This window comes from Curcuma longa, chromosome 18 (genome assembly GCF_044706935.1).
Source record: "Curcuma longa cultivar G26 ecotype Majalengka, Jawa Barat chromosome 18, ITB_CL_G26_1.1, whole genome shotgun sequence".
In the NCBI taxonomy this organism is placed as follows: domain Eukaryota; kingdom Viridiplantae; phylum Streptophyta; class Magnoliopsida; order Zingiberales; family Zingiberaceae; genus Curcuma; species Curcuma longa.
In genome coordinates, this window is record NC_133878.1 from 2,325,511 (window position 1) to 2,345,021 (window position 19,511).

The 19,511-nt window shown below is 39.6% G+C and overlaps 1 long non-coding RNA gene and 1 pseudogene across 2 annotated transcripts; both read right to left on the reverse strand.

The window, feature by feature from the left end:
* Window positions 1–249: 249 nt before the first annotated feature.
* LOC141812065 (uncharacterized) lies at window positions 250–3,261 on the reverse strand. Of its 2 annotated transcripts, none has more exons than XR_012600237.1 (3): window positions 2,900–3,261; window positions 2,547–2,730; window positions 250–618 (listed from the first exon to the last, which is right to left on the reverse strand). It is a non-coding gene; the product is annotated as an uncharacterized LOC141812065 (long non-coding RNA). The 2 variants fall into 2 exon arrangements; XR_012600238.1 differs by having other exon boundaries at window positions 2,828–3,261.
* An 11,321-nt stretch (window positions 3,262–14,582) lies between these two features.
* On the reverse strand, window positions 14,583–15,725 carry LOC141812340 (uncharacterized; annotated as a pseudogene).
* Between the last annotated feature and the right edge of the window lie 3,786 nt (window positions 15,726–19,511).

Below are 19,511 nucleotides of genomic sequence, written 5' to 3' on the forward strand. Positions count from 1 at the left end.
GCGCGCAATGCGCGCCGCGAATGAGAGCTTCCGCAGCGCACAATGTGCGCTGCAGATGAAATCAATCACAGGTCAAACCATTTAAATCATTCCTTATTATAACTGCGTTTCAAACCATTCAAATCACAATTATAAACTCACAACTCAAATAATTAATAACATAAATACCATACACAACAACAACAACAACCACACACAAATAACACAATAATAATATCATTTCAAACTAGTATATATATCCAACAAATAACAGACTTTACTTAGTAACAATGGATCATAATAATAAAAAACTATTCAGTTCCATGTTTTTTCTAAAAAAGTTAAAATCTAAATAAGTTACACAATTTTATATTTAGATAACCAAGTAATCGTGCTTCCTATTGCATCCTCAAGAAAAAGTATTTCTTCATTTGGTCGAAGTATGTCCACCTTTTCAACAAAAACTCTATCAATCCAAACTTTCCATCAAGATCCACCAAGAGGAACGTGATGTACTCTTGCATTTGGATCTGTAGATGCAATTCGACCTTCTGCCACAACTCCATCAACACACCAATGAATTAATTTGCATTTACTGTTCTGACTGATATCCCCACAACTCGCATTCTTCACTTTTGTCTGCAAAAAAAAAAAAAAAGAGCAAGGTACCATTAGCATAAAATTTGCCAAAACAAAAAATCATGCAAGATCACATAATTTGCTGTTCACAAAACTGAGCTAGTATCATTAGCCTGTACTTAGAACTAAACCTTCAGAAAAGAACTACGAAGGTACTTACCTACACTCTAACATGTGCATGTGCATATGCATGTGCATGACCATCAAAGGTAGTGTAAACGTTCTCATACACAATATGTTATATGGTCCATCATCATCCTAATAGGCTAAAGTTCTCATCAACAATATAGCATTCGCTTTATAATCCACAATCACAAGAAATATTATTAAGTTATTATATTCTATTATAGGTTATCATGTGACCACCAGGTTAACTATCTACACTACAACAACTAAAAACATGAGCAACATAATACATGCATGATATAAGCATGTAAATAGCAATAAAAAATAATGCAACTAACACAAGTAACAATTTACAAACTTAACTAACAAAGCAATGGCATTAACAATACCATTTGCCAAAATTTCTAGATCTCTGTTCCAATCATACAATAAGGATACCAACTTCTAGTCTGATTCTGTGCTCCTCCAAACGGCTGCCATGTTTGCTGCTCACCTGCCTTGTTCCATTCAAATTGTTTCTCTACTGAATATGATACCCTGCAAATTTTTTCTAGGATAGGATAAAAGATCAACAAATGCTCTCAAATCCCAGAAGTTGATGCCAAAGAAAGTTCGAGTTGATTGCAAATCCCATCACATCATAGAGATCAAGAACTACTTTTTGTCCTCCTCTTCTCTCCAACTATCTTTTCACCCCTAGACTTCCCTCCTCTGCTTTGGTTGTTTTCTCCTGCTTTAAGTATAGTTTGTCCGTGAAGTAAAGATCAAGCACTTCAAATTGATTAAGAAATGGACCAAACTCAAAGGAATTTAGAAGAAACTAGAAAGTAATATGGGACTGGGACCAAAGGCTAAATAGTGAAGGCAAAAATTTATAGCTTATATAAAAGGATACCAACAGGCAGGTCCTGTAAAGAGTGTAAGTGCAGTCTCCACTAACCTATTAATTTGATATCCCAGAGTGAAATTGTGTAAATATAAATGTAGGCATTTTCCACCGACTAAAATTCTGTATAACCGACCAACATACTTTTCTTCCAAATAGCTCTTACGATTAATATCTTACTCCTTACCAAACTATAGGTACCATTTCAATATCCACTAGTCATTTTATCAGTTGATACACAAACTGACATACTTTCTAAAAGGTTTCAATAATAGCCCATTGTCACATTGAGATTAGTAAACATCATGAGATAACAACTGATTATAAATGACCAAAGTAATTTTGGCCAATTAAATGTCTCAATGATTACTTGGCCTATTTGTGGTTGCAGGGACTATAAAGGACTGATCTTTCTTGAACACTGTAACATTATAAGTTGATGACACCTGAGTGCTTAAAATTTAGGTTTTGACTAAACTTTGCAGATTCTAAGTATCATTCATAACCTTCTAACTCTTAATAGACTTGAGCAAACCACAACAATATGGAAGATAAGTAATATTTGGCAACAAAAGCTAATAAAACACTTCGAAAAACATATGTAGGGAACAAACACATATTCAACTGGTTAAGAACTTGATAAGGCAACTAGCGTTAGAGGAAATAGTTAGTAAAAGAAGGGTTTACATCACGAGCGTAACAAGAACATCATGTTAGCATCTTTTCTTACAATTCGAAAAACAAACATTTGTTGGAAGTGACGAGAGAAAACTCAGGCCCTAATGGCCAAAAATAATGAGCCAACTTTGACCTAGAAATTGCATCACAGAAAACCTTGTGCATCTAGAAATGAAATCCAGAAAACATAACTGAACAACAGTAAGCAGTGTGAGCTAGGATAAGATAAAGGCGACACCTTTGCCTCCATGATCACCTTCAGACGAAGAAGCATCGCCAACGACTCTTCCTTAACTAGCGACAGGTTCTGCTGCAGCTGGAGCGCCCTCCGCTCCGAGGCTAGAATCCGAGTCGGCGACCCCTTCGTTGTGTTGAAGATAATGTCCGCGTAAGCCCTCTTCAGCGCCGTCATTAATTCTCTGCTGAACCCCCGGAAAACACAAGCATAATAAGAACAAACCACAATCGTAGCAAACAATCAATCGAAACCATCACAAAATCGGCATTGCGGAGGGCAACCAAAGAAGAAGAAAAAAACTCGTGCGAAAGGTGGGTGCTTTCTCTCCTGATTTAGCTGTATTAAAGTCATACTTGAGCCTCGTCGGACATCGGCGGCGCTTGGCGGTTGAGGGAGGCGACGAAAGGAAGCAAGAGAGAGAGGGAAGAAACGAGAAGAAGGAAGAGAGGTTGAAACGACTGCTACGGCCTGCGGGACTCTGCGCATGGGGAGGGATCGCCGTGCACGGGGAGGGGATCGCGATACCTAGCCGCGCATGCTGCGGAGAATAGAAAAGTGGGATACGACAGAGCGAGCGAGGAAGAAGCGGGTATCGCGATACCTAGCCGTTGCACAGGGGGGAACCTCGCGAGGAAGGGGAAGGGGAAAATCGGGATACGGCTGAGCGAGTAAGAGGCGATCGGGATACGGCTGAGCGAGCGAGGAAGAGGGTTGTATCGTGATACCTAGCCTCGCGCAGCGAGAATAGAAGAGCGGGTGAATCTTTTAGTTTTCCCCATCATCTTCTTCACGTAATGCGCCATTTCTTTTGAAGTTAGTTCTTCATCACTGTCTGAAGACTCTTCCTCAGATTCTGATGGTTCCTCCTTTTCCTTCTTCTTCTTCTTCTTCTCTTTATCTACAATCAAAGCAATACCTTTCTCCTGCGTGCCCATATTAGCTTGTTCGTGTAGTTGAAATTCACAAAATAATTATACTTTATATGCATCCACCATAGATGCCCATAAAGTAGTTCGGGGAAAGGCTTGTAGCACATACCTTACAAGATCGCGGTTATCGATCTTTTCACCAATTACATGGAGTCCATTTACTATTTCCTTGAACCTTCCATGCATTTGACTTACATTTTCATTTGATCTCATCGCGAAGGATTGTAGTTGACTCACAAGAAGATCCTTCTTGGCTCGTCTCGATTCAGTAGATCCTTCATTTAGTTCTATCAATTTCTCCCATAATTCTTTTGCCGAATTAAAAGGTCCGACTTTGCTCAACTGCTCTTTTGATAGCCCGCATTGCAAGGTCGTTGTAGCTTTGGCGTTGGCTTGTGCCTTCTTGCACATGTCTTTTGTCCAATCTTTTGTAAGGATGACTTTTCCTTCGATGTCTTTGGGTATCTCGAACCCATCTACAATACTAAACCAGTTTTCAATATCATTCATTAAATAATATTCCATTCTACCTTTCCAGTAGGCGAAATCATTCCCATCGAAGTATGGTGGTCGTGCGGTGCTGTAACCCTCTTGAAATGCCATTAGTTGCTCCGGTTGATGGTTAGATCCTCCGAAACGGAACCGGCTCTGATACCACTTGTTAGGATCGGTTGGTTCGCTAGAGGGGGGGTGAATAGCGTTTCTCGATTTTTCTTGTTCTTTCTCTGCACAGAGATTAGCGGAAGCAAAAATATAAAAGAGAAAGAAAGAGATCAACGCTAACCCGGTTTGTTTACTTGGTCTCCACCTCCGCAGAGGTGACTAATCCAAGGATCCACACGCACGCACACACCCGATGCACTATGAATCTTCTCCTTCTCGAAAACCTCGAAGGCGGAGAAACCTTTACAACTCTTTAGATCTCCTCAAGAATGATATGAAATAGTGTTTGTGAGGAGAGAAAGAAAGCAGAGAATGGAGAACAAACAAGTTCTCAGAAGAAGCACAAAAGAATGAAAGAATGGCGAAATTCTTGAGTTGTTCTCGTGCAGGCTTCTTTTATAATCTCTGCAACATCAGTCGACTGCTGGCAGGGCCAGTCGACTGATGCCTTCAATCGGCAACAAAATCTCGCATTAAAGCGCATTAAATGCTTGCCAATTTTCTGCAACGTTCAAATAGCAGTCGACTGTCCAAGACCAGTCGACTGGCAACAGTCGACTCACCATAACACCAGTCGACTGCCCAGTCGACTCCTGTCTTCCTCTGGCTCGACTGATCTTTCTGTGTGCGTCTGATTTATGAGCAGTCGACTGCTGGCAGGGCCAGTCGACTGGTGAAGCTGAAAAATCCCATTTCAGCTTCTCTTGACCTAGACCTCGGCCTTCAAACACCTCCCACAGCCTCATGCCTCCCTGCACTAGCCTGAGATGCTTCCATCAGCTTTGTCATGTCAAGTCTTTGCCAAGACCACCCTTGGACTTTTCCTTGCCAAGACCACCCTTGGACTTTTCCTTGCCAAGACCACCCTTGGACTTTTCCTTGCCAAGACCACCCTTGGACTTTTCCTTGCCAAGACCACCCTTGGACTCCTTTGCCAAGACCACCCTTGGACTTTTCCTTTGCCAAGACCACCCTTGGACTTTTCCTTTGCCAAGACCACCCTTGGACTTTTCCTTTGCCAAGACCACCCTTGGACTTTTCCTTTGCCAAGACTACGCTTGGACTTTCCTGCAAACTTGCATCACACATGTTAGATCACAAGTATTGCCTAACTTCAAACATAGTTTAGCCAAACATTGAAACTCAATGCACTTGGGGCAAAGATTGCACCAACAACGACATCAGTGTCCAAGGTTCCGTATCAGATGACACCGAAAGAGCTGGAAGAACTTAAAGTCCAGCTACAAGAATTATTGGACCGGGGCTTTATTCATCCGAGTGTTTCACCATGGTGAGCCCAGTTCTATTTGTGAAGAAAAAGGATGGATCTATGCGATTGTATATTGATTACCACCAGTTGAATGCGGTAACAGTGAAGAACAAGTATCCCTTGCCTCGCATCGATGATCTGTTTGACCAGTTGAAGGGTTCATGCGTATACTCTAAGATTGATTTGCAATCTGGCTATCATCAGCTTAGAGTACGAGAGGAGGATGTCCAGAAGATAACTTTCCGCACTCGGTACGGACACTATGAGTTCTTGGTGATGCCGTTCGATCTCACCAATGCTCCGACCGTATTTATGGTTCTGATGAACCGGATTTTCTTGGAGTTTCTAGATCGGTTCGTCATTGTTTTCATCGATGATATTCTGATATATTCTCGATCAGAGACAGAGCATGAGCAACATCTTCTGTATTGTACTTGAGACACTACGTCGGGAGCAGCTGTACGTAAAGTTCAGCAAATGTGCTTTCTGGTTATCCTCGGTTAGATTTCTTGGGCACGTAGTATCCAATAGAGGGATTTCTGTTGATCCTCAGAAGATTGAGGCTGTTACTGGTTGGGAGCAGCCGAAGACAGTTAAGGAGGTCTGTAGTTTTCTGGGTTTAGCAGGATATTATCAAAGATTTGTTGAGGGTTTCTCGCGTCTTGCTACACCGCTGACTCGTCTAACCAAAAAGGGAGTGAAGTTCGTCTGGTCAGAGGCTTGCGAGACTAGCTTCCAAGAGCTTAAGCAGTGGTTACTGAGCGCTCCGATTCTTGTGATTCCTTCTAGCGAGGATGGATTCACACTTTATACAAATGCATCATTCCAGTGACTTGGTGCGGTATTGATGCAGCATGACCGGGTAGTCGCTTATGCTTCTCGTCAGTTGAAAGATCACGAGAAGAACTACCCTGTGCATGATTTGGAGCTCGCCACTATTATCTTTGCTCTGAAGATTTGGCGACACTATTTAAATGGAGTTACCTTCGAGATTTTCACCGATCATAAAGGCCTGAAGTATCTGTTCACCCAGAAAGAACTGAACCTCAGATATAGACGTTGGATGGAGTATCTGAAGGATTACGATTGCACCATTAGCTACCACCCAGGTAAAGCTAATGTTGTCGCAGATGCACTTAGTCGAAAGTCACGTGGGGTTCTGGCTAGTCAGATGGTAGCCGTTACTGATCTGATCTGGCAGTTTTTCGATTTGGGACTGATAGAGCATAGTCGGACTCAACATGGTGTTCTGGTTTTGATGGTTGCTCAGTCACCTATAGTGGAGAAGATTAAGTTGGCCCAGGCTAGTGATCAGCATCTGCAGTTTATCCGTAGCAGAGTGGACTCTGGACAGCAGTTAGAGTTCTCATATGACGCAGAGGGGAAAATTCGATTTCGAGGTCGACTTTGTGTTCCAGAGAAGCATCCGATTAAAGATGAATTTCTGCATGAGGCACATCATTCGAGGTTGTGATACATCCGGGTGGTACTCGTATGTATCGAGACCTTAAGCGCCTCTATTGGTGGGATGACATGAAGAGAGATATCGCAGATTTTGTTGCGAGGTGTTTAGTCTGCCAGCAGGTGAAGGCTGAACACTAGAGACCAACAGGATTTCTTCAGAAGATATCATTGCCTGAGTGGAAGTGGGAGCACATCACTATGGATTTCGTTACTGGTTTGCCCAAGACCCGGAAGGGGCATGATGCGATTTGGGTAATCATCGATCAGTTAACCAAATCCGCTCATTTCCTTCCGATACGTCGGATAGATTCACTAGATCGTCTTGCTGACATTTATTACCGAGAGATTATTAGATTACACTGTGTACCTTCTAGTATTATTTCAGATAGAGATCCGCGGTTTACTTTCTGATTTTGGCAGAGTCTGCAGCAGGCATTGGGCACAGAGCTCCACTTCAGTACAGCATTCCATCCGCAGACAGATGGTCAGTCAGAGCTCACTATCCAGACTCTGGAGGACTTATTGCGGGCGTGTATTATGGATTTCGGTGGCAGCTGGGAAGATCACTTGCATTTAGTGGAGTTTGTATATAATAACAGCTATCATTCTACTATTCAGATGGTTCTATTCGAGGCATTGTATGGTAGACCCTATCGATCTCCGATATTGTGGGAGGAAGTTGGCGAGCAACAGTTATTGGGTCCACAGAGTATACAGCACAAGGCAGAGCTCGTTCGAGTTATCCGACGACGTATGGCAGAGGCGCAGGATAGACAGAAAAGTTATACAGATCAGAGACGTCGGCCATTGGAGTTCTCTGTGGGCAATCATGTGTTTCTGCGAGTTTCACCCACGAAAGGGGTGAAGAGATTCAGACTAAAAGGGAAGCTTGCTCCACGCTACATTGGTCCCTTTGAGATACTAGAGCGGATTGCCGAGGTGGCATACCGCCTGGCATTACCGCCAACACTTACAGATGTACATAGCGTATTTCATGTTTCTATGCTGCGGAAATACGTACCTTATCCTTCGCATGTTCTGAAGGAAGTACATGTTCCTCTACAGCCGGACGCGACTTATGAGGAGATTCCAGTGCGGATTCTTGATCGGAAAGAGCGGCAGTTGCGGAACAAAACCATTCGACTTGTAAAAGTCGGATGGCAGCATCATTCAGATGAGGAGACTACATGGGAGCTGAAGGATGTTATCCGAGCTCGATATCCCCATCTATTTGATTTCAAAGTTTATAGTATTTATGCATTGTAGAATGAAGTTAATAAATTTAGGGACCAAATTTTTGTAAGTGGGGAAGAATATAAAATACCGAACCTTTAGGGGTAATTTGTAAAATTTACCCTAATTACAATTAATTCTTAAACCGGTTAAATGAAATCAAATTAAGCTAATTAAATAAAGCCAAATTAGAACCCAATTTACAAAGCCTAATTAACCTTAAATTTAGCCCATTTAGTTAAAGGGTTAATGAATTATTTGAGTTAATAGATTTATGGGTTAAAAAGGCTAATTAAGAGGCTTAATCAAACCAACCCTAAAGCCATGTAACCAGCCCAAAATAGCAAGCCCAATTAGCTTAATTTAATCTAATTAACCCTTTAGGGTTATAGGTTAAAGGATATTGGATTTTAACCCGTTAATGCAACTGGAGCCCAAAATCCTATAAGAAGGCTACAGTAGTAGCGATCCCCTTCTTCACCCGATACTCTGTTTCCTCGCGCGAACCTCTGTTTGTTCCCTTCTTCACCCCGATCGCAAGAACCGGAGGCGGAAGCTGTCGGAGCCGACAAAGAGGAAGCGGCTAGAGGCTGGATCTTCACCCTTAGGCTCGATTCATTGCCGGAGGCAGTGCATTTCGGGCGGCGACGCGGTGAAAGGGGATCTGTTCGGTGGTGATAGGTAAGGGGTTTCGTGTTGGATATTGTGTCTTAGGGTTTTTCTTTAGATCTCTCCGGATTCCAAACTTTGATCTCTTCACAGCTTGATATGGAATCGAGCTTGTTGGAAATTTCTTGATTGTGGCCGAGAGAAGAACTCGATTTCCGACCGGCAGCTTGCTCAAGTCGAGCCAGGGCAAGGGTTGTTAGGGCTCGGCTTCTTTTAAGGTTAGGGCGTGAATTCTGATTCTATGGAATTGAGATTTTGCTTTTCTGAGTGGAATTTCATTTGAGGATCTGTTTGTGCACGCCGATGTTCTGATGCATAGTGCAATGACGTATTAAATATTGAAAGAGAAAGGAGATAAAAAAAACATAGAAAGAATACCTATGCCAAGCAATACCGAGATTTTTTTTATAATTTATCAAAATGATACCTTTCGATCATTTTGTTTGAAACAATACAAAGTTCAAACCATGGAAAAAATACCTTAGAAGAATGATAGTGAATAAACCTTAGTTTATCATTGTATAAAACTAAAAACCTTAAAATTATATCAATGCACGGTATTTTCACTATCAATAAAAGTTGCAATGTGTGAGAAGTAGAAGTGAGCATAGGGTTTCAACTTGGCACACACGAGAAAAGGGGATGAAGCACTACAACTACTATAAAAGGGTGCAAGTGGAGGTGCAAAAAATTGGGCTAGGTTGATGACCAGGTAATCTACAACAATGAAGAAGGGATGCTCGAGAAGAAATAAAAGGGTTTTGATTAACAAGCCAAACCTCTTCTAAATGGCTCAACCAGATTGAATGCTCTTTGTATTTAGTTAGAATTCATTCAAAATGAAAGTAATTTGAACTTAATGCACACAAAACTGAATATTCTTTAGTCAATTTTCTATTAGTAAATTTAATCCCAAATTCAACCCTAATTTGACATAAATACTACTCAAGTAACCTAAAATCTCACTACTAGTTCAGTTATAATTGTTGCTAAATTTTCGTCTTCTAACTCTCTCATTTATTAATTAGCCCTAATTGAACTTTGGTATATTCTAAGCATTGATAAACTAAGAGATTTTTTAAGTATATTTCTTTCATGTATCTTGTATGTAGTGTGCAAAATGTAAGACAAGCATTGTGATAAGTAGCCTAAACATTAAGCTAATTTAGTTTCTAAATATTTTAAATCAGTAAAGAAGTTTATTTAAAATTTATAAAGATTATTAATGTGTTGGAAATGCATTGTCTTTCTTAATGTTTTTCTATACAACTTGTAAATATTGTTTATATAAAAAAGTTATTAGGGTTCATTCTCAAAAATACTCATTGATAATACAAGTATTATCAATCTATTTGCAATTAGATACTCAACACTGTTAGGATACAATTAAAGTTTCACATTGGAAATACATTAAAAAAAATCATGAATTTATAAAATGGAAGATATCTCTATTGGTATGAAGCTTTTTGGATTGAGCTCAAAAATAAAACTATGAGGCTTAGGCCCAAAGTGGATAATATCATATCATTATGGAGATATATTATTCCATCAGTATTAGCAATTTGTATCAGAGCCATGGTATATGTAGAGTCATGTGGAGACCCTCGAAAAAAATGAAGAAGGTAGAGGAGGCTCGGACCCGAACCATGGAGATAATGATAGAGGGGCTCCCAATTGTCCTTTATTTGAGGGGAGGTGGACTCTCAGGAAAAACGAAGGAAGCAGAGGGCTCCCAGTGGACCTTTGTAAGATACGAGGAATTTTGTTAGTGGAGGAGAATGAAACTCGTCTTGCGAAGATGAAATGAACGAAACTGATTTCCTTCAAATCAGAGGTCGTTTAGTTAGTGAACCAAATGATTCAGTTTTAAACCAAATTGAACCAACTTGGTTTGGTTCATGATGGAAGAGATGTTGTCAGAACAGATGTAATGAGAAGTTTCATCTTGTGAAGACGAAACGAGTAAAATTGATTTGGATCAAATCGGAGTTCGTTTAATTAGTGAACCAAGCGAATCAAAAATAAACCCAGTTTGCTACAGTAACTTGCTAGTTCGCTACAGTGAACCCTGAAATTCAAATCCAGTCCAGTTTATTGCCTTCTTCCTCCTGTTCACGCCTCACGCTCGCGAGGGATCGCGATTTCATCGCATCCACGTCTGCTGAACAGGGATCACGCTTTCATTGCGAGATCCCGCATTTGTCGGTGATGATATCGTGAAGGAAGCTTATAAAGGCAAAGAAAACCCTAATTCAAGACTTCTCCTACTCTTTGTTTCTTCCCCGACGGCGCAATCGCGACTCCTTCTTCTTCTTTGCCGCCGGCCCTAGCAAGCCTTAGAGACCTTGTGTGTCGTCCCATAGCAAGAGAGGAAGGAGAGGAGGCTTGGGCGAAAGGGAGGAAACCAAGAGGGGGGGGCCGCTGGCCCTAGCAAAACAAAGGGAGAAGTCTTTTGTTGCTGCCGGCCCTAGCAAGGGGAAAGGAGATTATTTTGTGTATATCTCCCTCTTGCAAACCTCCCCTTTTATAGCTAAGCCATCTTAGGAAATTTAGAAAGAATCTAACAAATTTTTCTTATCAGATTTAGTTAGAAAAATCTAATAAATCTCTTGATAAGATTTAGTTAGTTTTCTTAATAAATTTCCTTAACTAAATTTTATTATTTTCTTAACAAAACCTCTTAATAAAATTTCGTTAATTTCTTAACAAAATTCCTTTATTAAGTTTTGTTATTTTAACAAAATTTCTATAAAAAAAAATCAAATTTTATTTACGATTTAGAAGAAATAGAATTCTTAATAGAATTTCATAACGGAAATTCTTAACAAAATTTTTTAACAGAATTTTTCATAAAAAATTCTTAACAGAATTTTTCACAAGAAAAATTCTTAACAGAATTTTCTATCCGAAACTCTTATAGAATTCTCTTAGGTGGACTCGAGGCTTATCTAAAGGCTACAGCAGGAACCTAGAGGAGGAATTAGTTTTGGCCTCCTGATGGGCTTCGGCTTCCTGTGTTCTCCCTGAACACCCAACTCAAGTCCATCAATAATAACTCATACCACTAAAGAGTTATTATTGAACTACCGCACCAATCCCATATTATAATATGGGCTCCTTCTTACCATGAGTGCATTAATCTCTCTGTGTTTAAGATATCGTATGCCCGTCAATTAATTGAATTACTGACAACTCAATTAATTAACTTCTAAGTCCGAGAGTAGTACCACTCAACCTTATTTTCATGCGGAACTAAGTTCACTTGCAGGGTTTACATGATAATCCTTATGAGCTCCTCAAAGGGACATCATCAGCCTAGATTATAGGACACAGTTTTCTTCTATAATCAACAACACATCATATACATAGCATTATCTCCCAACTCATCGGGCTTCTTGATTTAACGAAATAAATCTCACCCTTTGATGAATTAAAGAAATACATTCTAAGTATATGTGTTTGTTATTATATCGGGATTAAGAGTATGCATATCCATAATAACTGAGATCTAGTTCGATTATATAGTCAGTTTAAATCGAACGACCTCAAACGGTCCTTGCTCAATACATACAAAGTGTACTAGTATAATTTAATAGTCAAGATAAACTAATACTAATTACACTACAACCACTCCAATGATTTGTCGCTATTCATTTTGGTTGTGAGCTACTATTTATAATTTATAAGGAACTGATAACATGATCTTCTGTGTGTGACACCACACACCATGTTATCTACAATATAAATTAAGTAGACAACTGTATTACATAAGAAACACAAACATTCTGACCAAGGTGATTCTCATTTCAATATTATTGCAAAATAGATGTTTATACAAAAAATAAGGCTTATAGTATACATCTCAACAATATTAACAGTGAGGAATATAATAGATCAAGTAATGTAAAGACATATATCAACGGCAGAGTAAGTCAGAATATCCATTTAAATTTTAAAAATACCTTTTCCCATTTTAATTCTCCAGATGAACCCATGTGTGAATAGGAAAATTAAATCAATTGATTATCCTTTAATGATTTAATTAATTTAACCCTGTTTTAATATTTTAAAGATCATTTTAATTCTCCTTTTGAAACCATTATAACATATATAATATATGTCAATTTAATTTATCTATTCATGCGCAGGAAAATATATGAGTCCAAGAAAGAATGTACCCACCTGGTGTGACGTACGTCAAGATTCGTAAATCAAGGTCCTACATATTACACCATATAATACCAACTAAGTACAACAATATATATTAAATCTTTCTATGACAAAGTAAACCCCAACCGAATCTCACATTTCAATCGAATTTAACCTAACCAAGTCCAATTAACACAAGTTAACCTTAACCGGATCAAGAGTTAACCCTAACCCAAATCAACTCATCCTTTACGAATCCAACAACTAATTAAATTAACATATGTAATTAATCCTTCTTTAATTACATCTTAATCAATTATTAATTAGTTAATCAAATCAACTAATAATTAAATTTATAATAACTTAATTACATTAATTAAATTGATTAATAAACTAATTAAATAATTAATAAATCTATACTCATTACTATATCAATTAACTAATCCTAATCCATCACCATTAATCACTTCTAATCACGTTATCGATTTAAACAATTAATTACTAATTATTAACTAATTAACTAATTATTAAACTGATTAATAATCTAATTAAACTATATTAATTATCTTAATTAATCAAATTTGTTTAATCAACCAAGCCCAACCTTAATCTAATCTACCAATTAATAAATCCTTACTACTCGGTGGCGGCCGGTGGCAGTAGGTCAGCAGCGACGTGGCAGGCGGCAATCGCAGCATCTATAACGGCGTCCCGGGCAGCGAAGCAGAAGCGGGGGTGGTCGCAGCTGTGGGAGGAGGCGGCGATCGCGGTTGTGGGAGGAGGCGGCGATCGCGGCTGTGGGAGGGGCGGCGATCACGAGCAGCAACGTCACGGCTTGGAGCAGAAGCAAGGGTGGCGTCGCGTTAGGGCAGAAGCGGCGGGCGGCTGTGGGAGGAGGCAGCGATCGCGGCTGTGGGAGGGGCGGCAATGCGAGCAGCGACGTCGTGGCTTGGAGCAGAAGCAGGGGCGGCGTTGCATTAGGGCAGAAGACGGGCGACTGTGGGAGGAGAAGGGGAGGCTAGGGCTGTGGGTCTCGGCCTCCTCTTATAGCTCTCCTCGTCGCGAGAAACCCGGCGAAGGCTTCGATCGGCACGTGCGCGCGAGGAAAAGGTCGCGCAGGCTGCGGTTTAGTTATAATGAGGAATGCATAGTAACTTTTAAATCGGGTTTAAGATTTGGGTTAAATCGGTTTAAATTTTAGGGTTTATTGTAATTAATTGATTTGCTTAATTTACTAATTAAACGAATTTCGATTTAACCCAAACTAGTTTTGTTCGTTTCATCTTTTCAAGACGAAATTTCTAATCTATCCCAATTTATCACAACTCTCTTCCATCATGAACCAAACCATTTAGTTCCAAATCGGTCCACTAAAAATTAAAATAATAATAAAATAATAAAAATTCTCATATATGACATTCTCCCCCACTAATAAAAATTTGGTCTTCAAATTTATTATCTACCTACTATAATGTGAAAATACCCTAGTAACTCAAATTATACTCCGAATGAACGATCTCTCGTTTCATTGTGCCTCTGCTCGTGTCCTGCCTTCGAACCTGACTGCTGATCCCTCTGGATAGAAGAAGAAGGTTGATTCTGATCTTGCGGAGGCTGGTATAGCTGGGTCGAGGGTTGATTAGGCAGTGATGGATACTGCTAGGGTGGGGGTGCAGACTGATACTCGCTCCTCACTTGAGACTATAATTGATACAGTTGTGGTTGTGGAACGGACTGGATAAGTGGGGGATTTTGGTATTGGTACTACTGACATCTTTGTGGACTTCTCTGATACCGAGATTGTGGAGGTCGTGGCGCAGGTTGAGCCTGCTGAGACTGTGATCCTCCTGCTCGATGTTGTGCCCTCAAAGTACAATATCTCAATTGATGTCCTGGTAATTTATAGTAGAAACATATGCTACTATTTAGTGAGCATTCTATTGCTGTATGATTTGGTGCTCCACATCGAAAACACTTCACGTGTATTTGGTCTCGCTGTGCTAGAATTGGGCAATTAAACCCTTGTGATACCTTGAACACTTTTTATGGTCGGGAAGACTCGCTAGTCGTATCTTGGTCACGAGATCGACGACTTTAACTCTGCGATGATATTCGTGAGGTCTGTCGATTAGCTTCTTTTTCTTGAGAGATTTGTTGCTGAGTTACCTCAATCATTATAGCTCAATCTAGTGATTCCCGATAAGTAGTAACAAGGAGTCCAGCCATCTTGGCCCGAATATATGTTGCAAGTCCCTATGTAAAGTGAAGCATATGATCGTAGTCTTGAGCTACAATATGTGGGCAAAATTCCACAAGTTGACTAAACTCCGCATTGTAGTCCAGAATGCTTCGGTCACCTTGCTTGAGATTCATGAATTCTTGACGTCGAGCAATACAAAATGCTACAGGAAAATATTGTCTCTCGAACGCCTCCTTGAATAACTGCCAAGAGATGATCTGATCTCCGAAAATAGTCTGCCGCATCTCCCACCATGTGGTTGTCTGTCCTCTAAAATGATATGCAGCTAGCTCTACCTTCTCTGTGTCGGAACAGGACATGTATCTAAATGTAAGCTCAATATCTCTTAACCAGGTACGCGCCACCCAAGGGTCGGTGGCTCCATCGAATAGGGTAAAATGATCCCTTGCGGAACTCGCAAGCAAAGGAATACGAGTCTTCTCCATGATAATAGCTGGTGTAGGGGTGACTAAGTTGGTCGGATGAGCTTCCATAGGATTTGGTTGCCCCTCAGGAAGACCACCAACCCCAACATTGGGATCAATCTGAGACTCTAGTATCATCTCTGGTGGGGAGAGTTGTAATACCCGCAATTTTCCTTCAATAATTCCTTGATATTGATGAATGATAGCTTAAAGAAAATTTAGTAAAATTACTAAATGGGCCTTGATGTTAAATGGGCTTTTAGCTTTGATGGGCTCTATGGTTTAAATGTTTTTCATAATGGGCTTCTCTTATATGGGCTAGCTAATGATAAAAAGGAATGAAATTGGGCCTTAAGGAATGGATAAGTTAAATGGGCTTATCTCATGTGGGCTTTGCAAAAATAAAAAAAAAAAGAAAAAGAATGGAGGAACCAAGGATTGATCCTTGGACCTCAAGGAAATGGCAAGCCTAGTAGAAGCATGGGGTAACCATATGAGCTAGCAAGTTTTCTTGTGAAAATGATAGGGGACATGCTACTTAAGGTTAAGGGTACATGAAGGGGCATAAGAACAAGTGAAGAGGCACTTTGCTTGCCTTTACTTCATGATTAAAGGAAAGTAAATGGAGGAGTTTCAAGAGTGAAATGTAACTCCCTCTCCACTAATCCTTTTAAAGCCTCTTATCACCGAAATTTCCCTTCTTCCTCATTTCCTCCACCGAAACCAACTCTTCTCCCTTTCTTCTTCTTGTGGCCGAGAGCTCCTTGGGAGTTATCTTCATCAACAAAGCTAAGGAAGAGGAGCAAGGGAAAGGGTTTGCTTAGGGAACTAAGGTGATCACAAGGAAGGGTTAAGGGCTTCACAAGGGCTTCATCTTCTTCTTCTCTTTAGGGTATAAACTTCTCTAAAGGGCTAGGTAAGACTCCCCTCACCTTGCAACATAATAGCTATGATGAAGTTTTCCATGATTTTCTAATGTTTTGTTGTTGAAAGAGCATGAGAAAATTTGTTTTAAAGGTTCGGCCATGATGTGATGTTAGGGTTTTAAAAGCATGTCTATGAATAAGTTGTGCTCTATATGATTCATGAGGATGTTTAAGTAAAACTTGGTTGTTTTTCATGTGGTTAAAGTTTAGGGTTTCATGTTGTAAACTCTCAAAGTTTCGGCCATGGTATGTTAGGGTTTCAAGGTTTTGTTTTTGAGCATGCTATGGTTTCAAAAGATACATGATAAGGTTTTATATGAGTTAGTTTTTCCATGTGAATAAAACTAGGGTTTCATGCTATATAGGGTTTCGGCTATACAAGAACATTTAGGGCTTTAAGTTATGTTTTTAACCTATCTATGGTTGAAATGATATGTGATGTTTCCCTATGATGATTTAGGGTTCATATGGTTGAATTTAACATCATGTTTGCATGTTTATAATATTCGGCCAACAAGAGAAATTAGGACTTTAAGTCATGATTTAACCTAGCTATGGTTGTAAATGCTATATGATGATTTCCTAGGATGATTTAGGGTTTATGTGTTTAAACCTAATCTTGGATTCCATGTTTTAAAGTTTCGGCCAAGATATGTACAAGGGAATTAGGTTAGGTTTCAAACTTAACTATGGTTGCAAATGCTATGTGATGAATTCCTAACATGGTTTAAGGTCTCATGTGGTTAGATCTAAAACAAAGCAATAGGTTCATGGCAACTAGGGTTTCGGCCAACCATGAAACAAGGAATCTAAGTGATGTTCTAAACCTAATAAATGGTTACAAAGGTTAGATGAACTTTAACAAGACATAGGGTATCATGTGGTTAAGCCTAACCTAGGGTTTCAAGCCCATGAGGTTTCGGCCAAGACATGTAGGGAGCTCAAATGATGTGTTAAATCTAGCTAATAGGTTTAAATATCACTTGATGTTCTCCTATGATGATAAAATGGATTAGGGTTCATGATAGTTGAGAATCTAAAGGGGACTCTAAGATGATTCGGCCAACCTTAAGAAATTAGGGTTTTGGTTGGGTCTAGGGTTTCGTATATGATCAACTATGAAATGGATAACTATGATTAAACTTGTTTAAGTTCATGTAGTAAGAATTTTCAAGACCCTAAGGAAAGGAAACCTATAAGTTTTACTTAACCCTAAGGAAAGGTTAGGGTTTAGGTCAAATAAGGGTTTCAATGATGTTATCCATGATATAATGAGTTTCCTCCATCGTCCATCTGGAAGAGCACCGATGGTGATTGCTCGTCTTCGTCCTCTTCGGCTCCTCTCAGTGGCGCAAAGAGCTCGTGCGTGCCACTGTAATGGGGAACGAGCTCGAATAGCACATTGTCTCGTGCGTGCCATCGGCTCCACGATCAATGGGGAACGTAAATCGAATAGTGCAGTTCCCATTGTCGAGGCTAGACGAGGGTGCGAACGGTGAAACATCGATGTGCACCTCGGAGAAAGCGACAAAGATCGCGTCGTCACTCCTATCAAGGACGAATCTCACACTATCGACATTGGCATGCAGGGAGCAACTCCACGCTTGAGCCAGCAAAGGGGAGGAGGCAAGGAGAACGTTGAGGACGTGGCTTGTCTCGAAATCAAATCAAGAGAGAGCGAGACGGGATGAATAAGCGGAAAGGCGGAAAGGAGGAAGAGGGATATAACGTGATTGGTTATTCTAGAAAATTCTCAACGTGGTTCAGTAAAATACTGAAAGAAGTCAGGCATTTACAACAAGATCCAATAAAGTTTGAAAATTACAATTACATCCTTACTTTAATTTGTTTTTAAAATGGATATAACAGTGACTTTGACTTTCAAACTTGTGATATAAATAGCTCCTAAAGAAAATTTTGTTCTTTACTTTCGCACAAAGGAGTAGAAGAGGATCCAAACTTGATGTCACGTCCCGAGAGATAACCGTCTGAAAAATTTCGACAGCATCTCCCCTATAACAATTCAACTTTTCCTAATTACATAATAAGATAGAGGACCACACAACCACAACACCACCTACACAACTCATGTATCAATTATAACAACTACATCAACCACCAAACTCATATACACAAACCGACAAGGTGTGATCACCAACACATAACTACAAGAACTACGAAAATCCTAAAGCACCTCGATGGTGCTCACAACAAAATCAAACCACAAACTTAACCATATAAAATCTGAAAAAGACCAATAATCCCAAAACATACGAAGGAAGACCAACTTCACCTTGCTGTGAGATGGGGGCAGTCCGGCAGAACTCCAATCTTCATTATCCTTATCTCAATATAAACAAGGTGCACAAATCTATACCTGCAAAACTAGAAGTCAAATAATATAGAAAGTTAGCCAATGGCTAAGTGGGTAATCATAAAAGATGTGTATGAACTTAATATTATTTAAGAAGCCAAAGAAACAGAGCAGATCACAATTTATTATCTCAACCGTAAGTTCTTCACAAAGTTTTCCATGTATACATAATATAAATACATATGTATGTACCATTATCTTCTGTTATCATTGTCTAGAATCAAATCACATTTTTATGTATGAATTTCGTTTCTCAACTTGATTATCATTTATTATCATCAATTGTGATAAATCATCTCAATCTTTGTTATTTAATCAAACTATAGATTATCTCAACTCAATTATGATCAATTTAATCAAGTTATATATATATCATCATCGGTCTAATCTCAACATAATTAAAATCAGTGTCAACATTTTATATAATCAATCAAGAGCCAACATCATCAGAGAATAATAATAACTCATATATAGGCTAACAGCCTATAGTCTCCTCATAATTTATTGTCGTATACGTTATCTAACATACGGGCTAAAGAGCCCTCACCGGTGGAAGACAAAATAAACACTGACAACGACCTCTGCTCTACCACAATAATATGTGGGCGGTCAAGTGCTCGGGAC